The sequence below is a fragment of the Hyaena hyaena genome, unplaced genomic scaffold (genome assembly GCF_003009895.1).
Source record: "Hyaena hyaena isolate Hyena2069 unplaced genomic scaffold, ASM300989v1 scaffold_136, whole genome shotgun sequence".
Lineage (NCBI taxonomy): Eukaryota > Metazoa > Chordata > Mammalia > Carnivora > Hyaenidae > Hyaena > Hyaena hyaena.
The window spans coordinates 1,688,599-1,703,669 of record NW_024080768.1 but is presented as its reverse complement, the minus strand read 5'-3'; the positions used below and the strand labels follow the sequence as shown (position 1 = coordinate 1,703,669).

Below are 15,071 nucleotides of genomic sequence, written 5' to 3'. Positions count from 1 at the left end.
AAGAAACAGATCATTCAGGTTATGTGATAAATTGCCATGATTATACAGTGGTAAAACAGTTTCATATTTTTCACTTGATACCCCCGAATTCCTATGTTTTCCTTGAAAACTGTTCCAATTATTGCTTTGGTTTTTTAAAGTTTTATTTATTTATTTCAACAGAGAGACAGACAGAGACAGAGAAAGAGAGACAGGCAGAGAGAAAAGAAGAGAGAATCCTAAGCAGGCTCGTGGTGTCAGTGTGGAGCCCGAAGCAGGGCAAAGTCTCACAAACCATGAGGTCAGGACCTGAGCCGAAATCAAGAGTCAGACACTAAACTGACTGAATCACCCAGGCACCTCATTCCAATTGTTGTTTTACCCATACACTATGCCCATGAGTCACACCTTAGTCATTTACTCAAACTTCTTGCCTCCTCCCTTCTTCCTAAAACAGTTTACTTTGTGTCTGAGAATAATCTCAGGTATCACCTCTTGCAAGCTAGAAAGCAATCATTCCTTTCTTGCACTTCTACAACAATGTTTTGTGTTCTCCCAATATAGCAGCTCATTTTTTTCTCTTTAGTACATTTGCTCCTTCATGTGTCTAATTTTAGCACAAGAAATGTGTCCTTTAATCACATTTGTCATAATATTTTGTGGCAATTATTGACAAATGGAAATTGGGCTTTAAGTTAGGGACAAAAGGTGGCTGGAAATGGGGAACCCCATGGAAATTATACTTTTATCTTGAGAGATGTATGCTGGACAAGAAGAGACTGGGTGGTGGGGTGAGTGGAAAAAGCTCTGGATCTGGGCTTAGTACAAATTGGTTGTGAAGGTTTTTCTACTAGCCCTTTACTGTTTAATGCTAAATTTGCTGCTTTAGTCCTCTGTGCCTCATTTTCTTCATTGCTCAATTGAAACAGCAATCCCCTTCTCTTCTTCCTGTTCCCTTAAAACTGTCTGCTTGATTTACAAGTCAGAAGTAGTAATTATAAATTCTAGACACTGGTAAAGTGAATGAGAAGAAACAGTGCAGTAGTTCAGAGCACAGGCTTCAGAGATATACCTGGGTTTGTATCCATTCTCTGTCATTTACACTGGGCAAAGACCTTGGGTACTTATACTAACTTTGCTGACTTGGAGTTTCCTTAAAGTAGCGATAATCTGCTCTCCATAGACTGTTCTAAGAAACTAATGAGACTATAAATGCAAAACACTTGTGGAAGTGCCACCATATAGTAACTGATCAATAAATGATAGTGGCAGTGGCAGCAAGTGTTACTAGGTTTCAAACAGATAATACAGGGACACTGGCAAGTGACAGCAGCACCCTATGTCTACAGTATCATGTATAAAGTACCCACATTTCTGGCAGAGTCATATTTATATAAAGATAAATCTGCTTTTGCATTGGTTTTTAATTAAGATAGAATTTTATTTTATTAAATCAGTGGATGTATGCTAACAATCTTCATAAAGCATGTTTTACATCAAACTTTAGAATAATAATTGGCCCATTTTTCACAAACCTTGAAATCTCAAACTTTCTGAAATTGCCTGTTTTGATTCAAAGAGTGAAACCATTGGCTCTTTTCACTCATTATTTCACTTCATATAAACACCCTGAGGTTTCATCGCTGAAGTGTTCTTCACAAATGAGGCCTCTCCATTATCAGAGATTGATTTCAAAGCAGGGAAATAGGAGAGTGGGATAAAATTACACTATTTTATGGACCCACCTATTAGTTGCTCTTAATTGTCTTGTATTTTGCTCTGACATCAAAAACCAAATAGGCTGCATTATTTTTTAATTTGCTTCTGCACCAGCATTATAACCTGTGCTCTTTTCTTTGACCAATAAGAAAAAAAATATTATGTTTGGGGGAAACCTCAGGTTGGTGAAAGTCTTAGTAGAAAGGAGGTCACTTTACAAGTTCGAATCGTATATCTATAAAAACTTTACCCTTACCTTAGTATTTTACTTAATGAGATGAACTAGGAACAGATGTTGATACCCACAGAATTTTATGACTTGCCACCAATGTACACAACCAGACAGAGATGTAAAACTGAAGATAAACTCACTGTACCTCACACATTAAGGAACATCTACTTAAGGATTCATAATCAGATTATAAAATAATATAAAAAGTGAAAGTAAAAGCTGAAAATGCCAAAGGATCCATGGTACCAACCCAGTGGAGTAGATGATTTGGGGCAAAATTTGTTTTTCAAAATCCTTAGCTAGATGCTATACAAGTAGTCAGCATTTCTTCATAAAATGTTCTGAGCAAGGATGTGATGGGGCACCTGGGTGGCTCAGTTGGTTAAGTGTCCAACTTCAGATCAGGTCATGATCTCACAGTTCGTGAGTTCGAGCCCTGCATCAGGATCTGTACTGACAGCTCAGAGCCTGGAGCCTGCTTCAGTTTCTGTGTTTCCCTCTCTCTCTCTGCCCCTCCCTTGCTCACAAGCAATCTTGATTTCTCTAGCTCTTCCAAAAATAAACAAACATTAAAAAATAAAAGACTGTGACAAACGCACCATCTTTTTTCTAGTTTGCCCTTCCCCTGCTCACATGCAATCTTGATTTCTCTAGCTCTTTCAAAAATAAACAAACATTAAAAACTAAAAGACTGTGACAAACACACCATCGTTTTTCTAGTCTGAATAATCTTAATATAAATGGATGTGAGTTGAGGATAAATACAGTCTGGTCCATGTGTGGCATCACCAGTTTCTAGCTAAGCGTGCATACAATTTTAAGGCACATCCATCTGCAAAAGAGAAGAGAGACAGTAAGAGCATTGATTGTGGGGACAAACACTGAATTTTGTAGGTGGTAAATTATTATTCGAATCCCTTGATAGTAGATAACCATGTAGGAGTCATGTTTGTATTTCACTAGCCAAGATGATTTTAATTTCAACATTCTTCAGACTTCTTAAGGAAAAGTCATTCCAATTTGCCCAAAACTTCATAATGTAAGAGTCCCCTTTAGATAATAACTAAGCATAACTTTATATGCATTTAAATTTCCATAATCACAGATTTATTTAGAAAAATGAAGTTGGTTGTTTTCTCCTGGACTATGGGATTTTACAGTAGCTGAACTAGCAGAAAACAATCTTGAGTTGGCATTAAAATGCATGGGGGCATTAGTGGATTGGATTCACAAAAAATGTTTAAAAATAATGGTTTATTTGCCAGCTTCTCTCAATGCATCTTCTGCCATTGGCCCACGATGTCATAAATACAGCATCCATAGAAGCTGAAACAATGCCTTAAAACTCTTAACATTTTCTTGTGATTCAAGGATGGATACACAAAAGATAGGTCACACCAGGTATTCATCAAGTATCTTCCACTATCATTTCTGTAATATATCAACTGAATTTTACTCAACCATCCCCTTTAATTTGTAAAGAAGAGGCGGTTACTTGGAATTATTTGCGTTTTGTTTTTTGGTATTGCGTTTTTATTCCCTTTTACTCCCTTGGCCTCTAAAATAGAGCCTAGGAGTAGACTGAACTTTCTGTCTTCTCTTCCCACTGTCTTCTCCTTTTTGCACAGAAAATGATGTACAATAAAGCCTTTGGCAGTTTTTAAAATGTGAGTACACAGAAAAGTGTTAACTCTGCAGGCCTGAGTTGCTTAAACCATGTATATTCCCAAGAAAGGACTGTTTCAGGGCTGGCCCTTGGCTGGCTCCTGGGAACTGAGCTCCTGGAATTTCCCATTTGATGAGAGTGCTGTTGCATGCTTTTTGCCTGAGGCCACATTGCACTAGTCTTCAAGATAGTTTATACTAACAATGTGATTTATGGTGAACACTTACTTTCTCTCAGGGTCTGGAGCTGGTGTAACTGAGGTCACTCACACAAGTGCTAAATGCCCATATAACTGACCCCCAGTAAAAAGCTCTGGGTACCCAGACTGGTGGCAGGTTTCCTGGTTGGCAATATTTTGTGTCTGTTGTCACCTATCATTACTGGGGTAATTAAATGCATTTCATGAAACTCCAGTGGAAGCAGACCCTTGAAAGCTTATATTTGGTTTTTCCCAGACTTTGCGTCATGCACCGTTTCCCTTTGCTGATCTTAATCTATATTATTTTGCTCTAATGAGGAGTAACATAAATATAACAACGTCAGAGTCCTAGGAAATCATCTAATGTGGGCTGCTCCCCAGTTTAAACTGTGGCAGTATGAATACAATGTGGGCTTCAGAGACTGTTTCTGATTTCTAGTCTTTTATGCCACCTATTCTCCTTTTCGTCTTTTCTCAAATCAAGTAAGCCTTTTCTCAGCTCCTTATTTTCCATTATTCTATTGTGCTCTAGACAGAGAGAGAGAAATCAATTAAGACTACAAAAAGAATTTTGAGAAGAAAAAGACTGGATTCAATGGAATACCCCACATTTGCCATTGTTAATAATGTCCCCTTTTTGTCTCTCCATTTATCCTTGCCATCCTCTCACTAGCTATTTCCACCAAACCAAATTGAAATTCCTTTACCTGGCTCTCCAGCTCACAAAAAAGTCTAGTTTTCCATTACCTAACCTGTCTTTTTTAAAACTACTTTTCAGTTATGACTCTTTCCTGTGAATAATCTTGGTGTTCCCAAACTTTACCTTCATTAGCTCAATTATATACTTAACCACTCTCCTAATGAAAATCCATTTGTTAAGTAACTTTATTGTGCTGTAAACACCATTAGACATTGTAGATACACAAATGAAAAGACAGATATGTTTTCTGCTTTCATGGAATTAGACAGACATAGAATAAACACAAATGACTCCTTTAAAGAAGCAGCACAGCTTTGCTTAAATCTCCTTATATAAGTATTACAAACTTACACACACACACACACACACACACACACACATTCCTTTTCCTAACACTCAACATCCTTTCACCTACAACCATGAAATTACCAGCTATTGATAGATGTGATATTTGAAATCATTCTAAGAAATGCCAGAAAATGTAGACAGTTCTGGGCAGTATAATTACTTCTCCCATATTTGCCTAAGTGGGAATAAAGTGAAGGTCTTTTAAAGAGGCACAGATATCTTTTGAGACACCTCTACACTGTGGGATATCTCTTCTCAATTTTCTCTCACATCACATTTAGCATAGGCTAGAAAATGCTCCTGGCCAATGACCCTCTGGGAAATAAGATATAATATGAACCACAATGTCTTCCTCCATGTATACTAATTAAAGCAATTTAAAATGTATTTTATTTTTAATGCAGTTTTGAAACAAAGTACCATTTTTTATTGTTTCACCGCTTGTGATTTATTGTTTTGCTGGTTGTGTTTTATTGTTTTGTGCTTATACTTAATGATACCTTACTTTTGATAGGACATCAAAATTATTAACTATGTATTATTCTGCAACTCAAGTTCTGCTAAACACACACACACTCACATACACACTAATATAATCTGGTTAAACAATTCTTTCTTGTCCATTTGTAATAAGGCCAGTGCAACTATTTCATCATATGCTTCCTTTGTTCCCCAACTTTGTTACATTTTAAGCATTCTAGGAATTAGCAAATTGGCTAGACCTTGATATTTGGCAAGCTCTTCATGTAGTCTAATTTAAATTTTTTGTAATACAATGATCAAAATAAAGTATGACTAAACTGAAAGTTCAGGTTAGAACTCACAATCCTAATTTGTGACTACGTTCCCTTTTAATCTAAAAGGCTTCTTATCTTTTCTCTTTAAATACAACACCAACAGCAGCAGAAAAATAACAAGAATAAAAAGAAGAGTCTCATTACACTTCATACACTTATTTTTAAAGTTAACTTTACAATATCAGTAGGGCACCATTATCAGATGAGGAAATTTTATACCTTTCACAGACGGAAAACAGGAGGGGCGCCTGGGTGGCTCAGTTGGTTAAGCGTCTGAGTTGGCTCAGGTCATGATCTCAAGGATTGTGAGTTCGAGTCCCACGCCGGGCTCTGTGCTGGTAGCTAGCTCAGAGCCTGGAGCCTGTTTCGGATGCTGTATCTCCCTCTCTCTCTGACCCTCCCCTGATCACACTGTCTGTCTCTCTCTCTCTCTCTCTCTCTCTCTCTCTCTCAGAAATAAATAAAACATTTTAAAAATTTTTTAAAAAGAAAGAAAACTTGCACTCCATTCAGGGGGACTGATAAGTCATACCTAAGGTCACGTTGAGAGGAATTAGAACGAGGTCTCTGAGTCCAAAACCAGTGCTGCTTGTATTACAAATTACTGCCTCTTTGTGGGGTTTGGGGGCGGGGAGTGCCTTTCTCCATTAAGATCATTCCATCTATTTCTTATAGTTCTCCGAATATTTGTATTGATATACACATATCTTTAACTCTATTCTAGAAATAGCAACCAAATAAACTGTTGTCAATATCTTAAGGGATTTTTCTCAGTTCACCGGACAATTCTATTAGTAAATATTGATGGGTTGATTACTTACTATTCTGATTTTTATTATTTCTTCTTTCATAAATAATTTGAGATGCCTTAAAGAAACACAGACAATAACACGAGATGACAGGAAGAGAAAACTAATTTATGGGCTATTAATAGATAAAAGAAAATCTGCTTATAAGTTTCCTAGCCATCAAAGTAAGGAGGAGGTAAAAAAAACTAAATTAAAGAAGTATAATATTCATTCATATATATACACTACAGTTCTTATGGACTTGGGTTTTGGAGACAGAGAATTCATGTTCAAAGTAGATTATCAGTCATTACCTAGCTCAGGGACTTGAGCAAGTCACTAAACATCTATAACCTTCAGTGAAGTATCTGATAAGAGGAAATAGTAATAGTATATTGTGAGGATAAAATGAGATGATGAATGTAAACAACTTAGCCCATTACATACACAATAGTAAGAACTCAATAAAGATTAATGTTTTAAAAAAAAATTCTTTGAGAAACAGAGTAGGAGTGAGAGAGGAACAGAGAGAGAGGGAGACACAGAATTCGAAGCAGGCTCGACTCCGAGCTATCAGCACAGAGCCTGATGAGGGCTCGAACCCATGAACTGTGAGATCATGACCAAGGCCAAAGTTGGACGCTTAACTGACTGAGCCACCCAGGCACCCCCCTTTTTTTAAACCATATACAGAATCAAACTTAATAAGAGTATTTACTATGTGCACTGCAATTTAAATGCACTAACTCTTTGATTTCTCTACAACCACCATGAAGGAGTTGCAATAAGGGAAGCAAACCACCTGCTAAAAGCCCCTTGTGTAGGATAATTCATGGCAGGGTTGGTTACTGAACTCAGAACTTAAAGAATATTTTTAACTCCTCTGTTCAGTCTATCATTCATACATGGGCAATAAAGTAATATATACATAAATTATTAGTATTTATTAGTGCCCATTTGGAGATACATAAATTTCTATTTACTATGATAAATTTACATTAGTGATCATTTCTGGCTAAATTAAATGCCATGGAACAAACAGTGACATTAGTCAGATAATATTTCTTTTTATAGGAGGTAGTTCCTAGTAACTTGGTGAAGAGCAGGCGTGGGAGAAGACCTACTTGCAAATGACTAAGGCTGGTGGGAAATCCTGCCAAATTCTGTAAGTCACAGAACTATTGGTATCTCAACAGGACCTGGGATATGTTGCTTTGATATGCTGAACACAACAGTGAATTGGGTGGCTCATTTGTTGACCAATGCCAGGTTTCAGGACCCTTTGGCCAACTGTTATCAATTGTGTGGGGTTGCACCTCCAGTGTTACCCAGAGACAGAAAGTAGCAGATAGCCAAGTTTCTATTTTTTAAACAAACTAAATATACTATCACTTTATAAACTCATTCCAAAAAAAATAAAAATCTCAAAAATAAATGATTTAATTTGATATTACCTGCCCTTGGAATGTGCAAAATTACTCAAGCAATGGCACCCAATATAAAATTATTTTAAGAAATTGGCCTTGATTCTTGGTGTTACATAAAATCAAGAAAATTAATTATACTTAATATATATTCCACTTACTGGTAGTATACAAATGCCCTGTGCTAAAATCTGTGTATCTAGAGTTGAACTAGGTAAGATCTAAAATTGAAGGGACTTCATAGTCTTATATGAGATGGATAGACAATAACAATACCAACATAATAAGTTCAATGATAAGGCACTCATAACATATTTAGAAAGAAAGTCATTCTGCACAGAGAATAGAGAAGAGATACCTTGCAATCATGAAAATACAGGGAAAGCTGATGATTTAAGTTTTAATGGGAGGTGGCACAGGTATAATCACAAAGAACACTCAGTTCAAAGGACAGATTTATGAAATGAAAGAATGGCAAGAGACTCTACGTAGCTGAGAGATAAATATTACAATTGGCAGGAGACACAGCAAACATTAATATTGTCGTTCCAATGTATTTCATTTCCAACATCTTATTCAAAGTTGGGTCCAATTCTTGATGAGTTCAAATTCCGTATTTGCTTTTCTCATTCCGATTAGGGTATCTCAATGAAAGCATGTAATGTAAATCTACCCTGCTTCATTTAAAAATAAGTAATGCATTCACAAGCAATGTGTGCTTGAACTATTATTGATAATAAATAGTTTAAACCTCACCCACCATTTAGCATATCAGCCTATTAACATGACTGATGACACCACTGTGCACGGTAGAGTGTACATTAAGTGACAGTCAGGGACAGAGGTGAATGTGAGGAGTGGCTTTTAAGTGTTGTCTTTCTGAACTTAAAGCCTACATACTCTCTAAATGGCTCTACTCTTTAGTTTAATGTCTAATGTGCATTTTGCAACTTGTCCTGTACATTTATAAATTGTTTTTCACTGCCATGCTGACTAATAAAATACTTTTTACAGGAATAGCTCAGGAAACATTATGCAATTTTAAGATGCATTGATATCCCCCTACACCGGGTCTCAGAAAGGAGTAACATGAAATCACTACTATTCTAGTGTAATTTTCAAAATGATACGTAAAAAGTGAACTGATCTGGCAAAATCCTCCATGAAATCCACTCCTCCGCATGCTCAATAGTTCTCCAGACTTCTGTAGTGTTTCAGCTCCTTCTTTTTCTAAACCATAGTTCCTCCAGGGTTCAATTAATATATATATATATATATATATTGCTTTAAAAGCAAGATCTGCAGATGATAACTACTGGAAGTCAAGCCCATCTTAGCCAGCAGAGACTGACAATGTTAACTTACCTGTTTTTGAAGACAGGGACATGGCATTTGCTGTTGCAATTAAGGTTCTTCAAATTTCCTCCCTGTGACTTATTCTCATCCCTCACAGCAACTTTGTCCTTCTTGTTGAGCTCATTTACTCACAGTCTTTGTTTATTATTTTATTAATTATCCTGATTTCTTTCCACAGTAAAATCTGCTACATGTTACTTCTGAACTGTTACTCATATCAACAAATAGAATGTGTTCAGTTATTCTCTATCCTGAATTTTGACTTCATATTAGAATTCATGCCAATACTTCTAGGTATCTAAGAATTGTATAATACAGAGAAAATACTCATGTTTAATCTAAAAGTAAAGATAATGATAATAGAACATGGCTTTGTTACAAATCCAATGAAGTGAGACTAAATTTCAGTTTCAAACCATGTGTGCTTTAGTATAATTATGAAATATTTTGAAAACCCTTCACATTTCAGGGGAATATAAATTTGATCAAATATATTTGATCAAATATACAAACCTTGATCTCAGACTTTTAATGGGTAAGTTAGCTAGGTGCATTTCCTGGAGATTGCAAAAACAAAATATAATACAAACAAAACAAACAAAAAACACTGAAAAAAGAAGAGGTCATGATTTGGAACTCATGTCTCCACCTACTAAAAGCTCATGAGCAGCCCATATTAACTTTGCCTCTCTCAAAGTTCATCCCGCAGACACAAGGTTTTGAGGCTGATAAGGGAATTTAAGGAATGTTACTAATATGTCTTTCTTCATTTTTTGAAAAAAAATTTTACCGTTTATTTATTGAGACAGAGAAAGACAGAGGATGAGCTGGGGAGGAGCAGAGATAGAGGGAGATGCAGAATCTGAAATAGGCTCTAGGCTCTGAGCTAGCTGTCTGCACAGTCTGACGCGGGGCTCAAACCCACAGACCACGAGATCATGACCTGACCTGAAGTCGGACGCTTAACTAACTGAGCCACCCAGGTGCCCCAAAGAATATTACTAATATGTCTTAACTGGCCATGTGAAAAACTGACTATACTGCCACACAGTAACATCCAGAATACTTAGAAGATTTTTCAGTTGGGCTGATCATAATGCAAAAGCCAAAAACTATGGCAAAAAAGTGATACGTGGATTGATGTGAAATATAACATTGGTATAGAACATTTCATAGGAAGCCTGCCCTAAGGAGTGATCAATCACTTAAATACAGTGCAAGTATTACTATAATCTATATCATTTAATAATTATGTATGCATACATACAGACGTATAGCAACTTTCAATGCAAGATCTTACTGGAAGATGTGTTAGCTTATATCTGCATCATCATACAGGCTCATAAAAGCTGAACTTCAACAACAGTTTTGCAAGGCAGAACAAATGTTACAATTATTCCAAATTTATAGATGAAGAAATTGAGAATTGGAGAGGAAAAATTTATTTTCTAACAGTGAATAAAGTTCTACAGAAGGAGTTGTAGTCTTTCAAATCCTTTTACACAAAAGTGCCTTTAACACTGCAGCACAGTCACCTGCTTCTACCTGTTGCTAATGGCTCTCCAAATGGCACTGCACCTACAGGAATCAGGGTGTGTGTAGGTGTATTGGGTACACATCCTCAGAGAGACCATGGTCAGAAAACTTTCTTGGTTTATCTTTTCACTTTGTATAGATTTAGTTTTCCAAATTATTTCTGTTTTGAAACCTTTAATAAATCAATACAGTCATCTATTCTAGGATTCTTTTTTTAATTTTTATGATTTTAATCACATCTGTGCTTAGCCATATAAAGGATAATTTATCCAGTAACTAATCTCTGAATGGATTTTAGGTTTAAAATCTAAAACCTTTGGAAAACAGCTTTACTTTATCTTTCTCATATAAATTTCTTTCAAATTACATGAACCAGGGTTGAAGCTCATGGAGTTGGACCAATCTATAACATGGAGTACTGCACCTTAGTTAAAAAGAATCAGTTCAAATTTTATATAGTGGTATTAAAGATGCCTGTGATCTGAATTATTTCAAAAACAATATAGTTATTTTTATAAATGATAAATTACACACATTATTTTACACACACACTTATATACACAGACACATACACAGACAGGCTCCAATTACATAGAATAAAGGACACAGGATTGAGAGACTATACACCAAACACTTAACAACAGTAGTGGGGTTGGGCTATAAAGAGAGACTGAGAACAAGTGTGTTGAAGGATAGCACTTTCATATTTTACTTTATATATTTCTGTGTTGAAGTTATTTTAAAGATATAACTTCAATGTGCAATATGCATTACATTTTTATTTAGAAAACTACACAATGGGAATGTCATTAAAATACACAAAACCATTTTTAAAGTATTCTCAGACCCAATAACTAGACATCTAAGAACTCACAGAATAATTACATATATGTTTAGATTTCACAAGTTAAAAAAATAGTTCAACAATAAGAATTGCATAAGAAGTATCTTATATAAACATGTTCTTTAAAATAATATAGATGGAGAGTTTTGTTCAAAATATATTATTATATAAAAACACTGAAAAAATGGGAAAGTATAATCCATTTTAATTTTGTTTATAAATATATCTACATAGAACACTACATGGAAAGATACACATTTAAGTGTCTACAATAGTTGCCTCAGATCACTGCAACTTTGGATAATGATATGTACATTTAATATGTATGTTTATCTTCCTTTCTTACATATAATTTCTATCTTTGATAGAGTATGTAATGCTGTAATTTTCTTTTTTAATCTAGGTAAATACTACAACATGTAAATGTTCTAATCTGACTTTGCAATTGGAGTCTCTCCTAAAATCTAAATGGTTGACAGGAAGCTTTGCATTAAGCCATTTTCTTTTGCAGGCTGTGTTCTCCCTCTCTTAAAACTTAAGTGCATGCATGCTTCCTGGCTTTATAATTCCTCAGCCTAGTCATCCTCCCTGTTATTGTTCATGCAGTTAAGGCACAAAAGTGTCTTTTTTCAGGCTAATGAACTCTACCTCCTTGAAGACCTCCTGAAGTCTGCTGATGGATTAGGTCTGCCACCCCTTTTCTGTGTTCCATTCATTTTGTTTAGACATTGATATATCATTAATCATAATGTGGAACATTTGTTTGTTGGGTTACAGTAGGTCAGCTGACAATACAGTGAGATCCTAAATGCTGGAATTATGGTTCATATGTGGAGTATAATAGTTCTACAGCAGCATCTAAGAAAGTGTCTGATATGTAATACATGTCCCCTGAAGTTACTCTTTGTATTCTTCTTGGTGGCTTACACATCAGTGACACTTGTTGAATTTTTTTTCTTGATTGACTGGCAGCAAACAAATTTTCTAAGACAGCCAGGGGAAGAAAAAGCTGTAAATACTGTGCGTTTGTTTCCTTGATATAGATCCACTTTAAGGGGAAAGAACAAGTAGTCACCTTTGTTTTTCTGATGTGTCAAATATTCTAAAAGTATTCATAAGTATAAATGGCCCTAATTCTTTTAAGAGCAATATGAAGAGAATCAAGATTTATTCAATAACATTAAGAAAACAAAACAAAACAACAAAAAAATACCACCATCATCCCCCCCCCAAACTAATTACTAATTTTCTGGGTTCCTTACCCTATTGTCATGGCAAGGAAATTTGATGACATTACAAAAGTCATGCGCAGAGATGGGAACAAACAGTTGTGTAAACTCTCGAGTCATGAAGTATCTTAAGAACATTAGACTTACTGTTTTAAGGAAAGTCCAGTTTCTCTTGTTCACAGCTGAATTCAGATCTCTTCAATTTATCATTATGATAGTTGCTGTGTGGAGGAAAGAGAGAAAAAAGGAATAAATTCATGAAATAAAGATCAACTTTGTGCAAAAGAGGAAATGAAAGTTGTAGGGAAGGAGGCTGCTCCTGAGGGGACAATGGGAGAAAATATTAAAGGGTTGAATTAAGGGAACAAATTGGAAACTATCATGAAGGCAGAGATAACACTAATTTCTTATGTTCTGTAATGTCCATCCTACCACCAAGCCTGGAAGGCCACAACCTCTGCTGTGGTTAAAAAAAAAAAAAATTATATACATATATATACATATATATATATACGTATATACACACACACATACACACACATATTATTTATTATTTATTTATTTATTTATTTATTTATTTTTTTTGAGAGAGAGAGAGATTGAACGAGTGCAGGGGAGGGGCAGAGAGAGAGGGAGACACAGAATTTGAAGCAGGCTCCAGTCTCTGAGCTGTCAGCACTGACATGAACTCACCGGCAATGAGATCATGACCTGAGCCAAAGTCAGATGCCCAAGTCAAAGGCCCAAATGACTGAGACACCCAGGCACCCCATTTTTTTTAAATCTCAACTTCCCCTTACTACTATCAGAATAGCCATAATAATTAGTGGGAATGGCCAGGGTTATTAGAAGGAGACTGAACGATAGGACTAGGAATATATAACCAGCACCTCTACCTAAAAGTGCGATTCCTTCCGAAGCTTTGATTACTTCTGTGGGTACAGTGAATGTGGAAAATACAGTGACTATTCAACAGAATAGTCTGTTGAGAATGGTTCTAAGATAAGTGAGATCTCATCATTTGACTTAATGGAAGGAATTGATATACAAGAAATCCTGGTACCAAGAAACTTAGAGAAATGCAGGGCTATTCAAAAAACACTGGGATTGATGATAAAGCCTGACCATAGTCAGGATTAAACAAAACAAAAAATATTTGTTATATCAATATATATTTGTTGAACACATTTTGTGTGCAAAGAAACAAGGGAAGTGAGAATCCTTGCCTCCCTGGACTTCACAGAGAATCAGTTGATATAATAAGCTGTGATTATAATCAAGGCAGTTCAAAGTTCACATGTAAATGGATAAAATAAAAATGACAACAAATAACAAGTGTTGGCAAGGATGTGGAGAAAATGGAACATTCATGCACTGTTGCTGAAAATGTAAATTGGTATAGACACTGTAGAAAACAAAATGGAGTTTCCTCAAATAATTAAAAACAGACATACCTTATGATTCAATAATTCCACTATTAGGTATTTACCCAAAGAAGATGAAAGATTAACCTGAAAAGATATATGCATCCCCATATTTACCGCAACATTATTTACAACAACGAAGGTATGGAAGAAACCCAAGTGTCTATCAATACACAAATGGATAAGAAAAATGTGTTACATATATGCAATGGAATATTACACACACATTTAAAGGATGTAATTGTGCCATTTGAGGCAACATGGGTGGACCTAATGAAATGTCAGACTGAAAAAAACAAATGACATCTGACTCTACTCCACAACTGGAATCTAAAACAAAACAAATAAATACAAATTTATTTCTATAAATACAGAAAACAAATTGCCAAAGCAGAGAGGTGTGGGGATTGGGCAAAATAGGTGAAGGAGAGAGAGGGAGGTATAGACTTTCAGTAACAGAATGAATAAGTCCCAAGAATAAAAGGCACAGCATAAGGAATATAATCAATGATATTATAATAGTAAGGGAACAGGACAGATAAGAGTTACACTTGTGCTGAGCACAGCACAATATATGGACTTGTCAAATCACTAAGTTGTACAGTTAAAACTAATGTAACATTGTCAACTATACTCAAATTAAAAGTAAATAAATAAGTAAAAGTTAAAATTTGAGTATACATCAGGCTCTAGGTACTGTGGTATGCGTTTTGATTGTTATGCACCCTTCTGATTGGTTAATTCTCTTTTTACCCTCCCATTACTAATTGAGGAAACTAGACTTTAGGAAAGTTAAATAATGTCATGCAACTGACACAAAAAATTTGGAG

The 15,071-nt window shown here is 35.5% G+C and overlaps 1 long non-coding RNA gene across 2 annotated transcripts in view; it reads right to left on the bottom strand.

Moving 5' to 3' along the window:
- Positions 1-15,071, bottom strand: part of LOC120235705 — a 94,955-nt gene that overhangs the window by 61,358 nt on the left and 18,526 nt on the right. For both annotated transcript variants that reach the window (XR_005529484.1, XR_005529483.1), the window contains exon 2: positions 12,965-13,038. This is a non-coding gene — a long non-coding RNA (uncharacterized LOC120235705). The remainder of the gene's footprint in view (positions 1-12,964; positions 13,039-15,071) is intronic.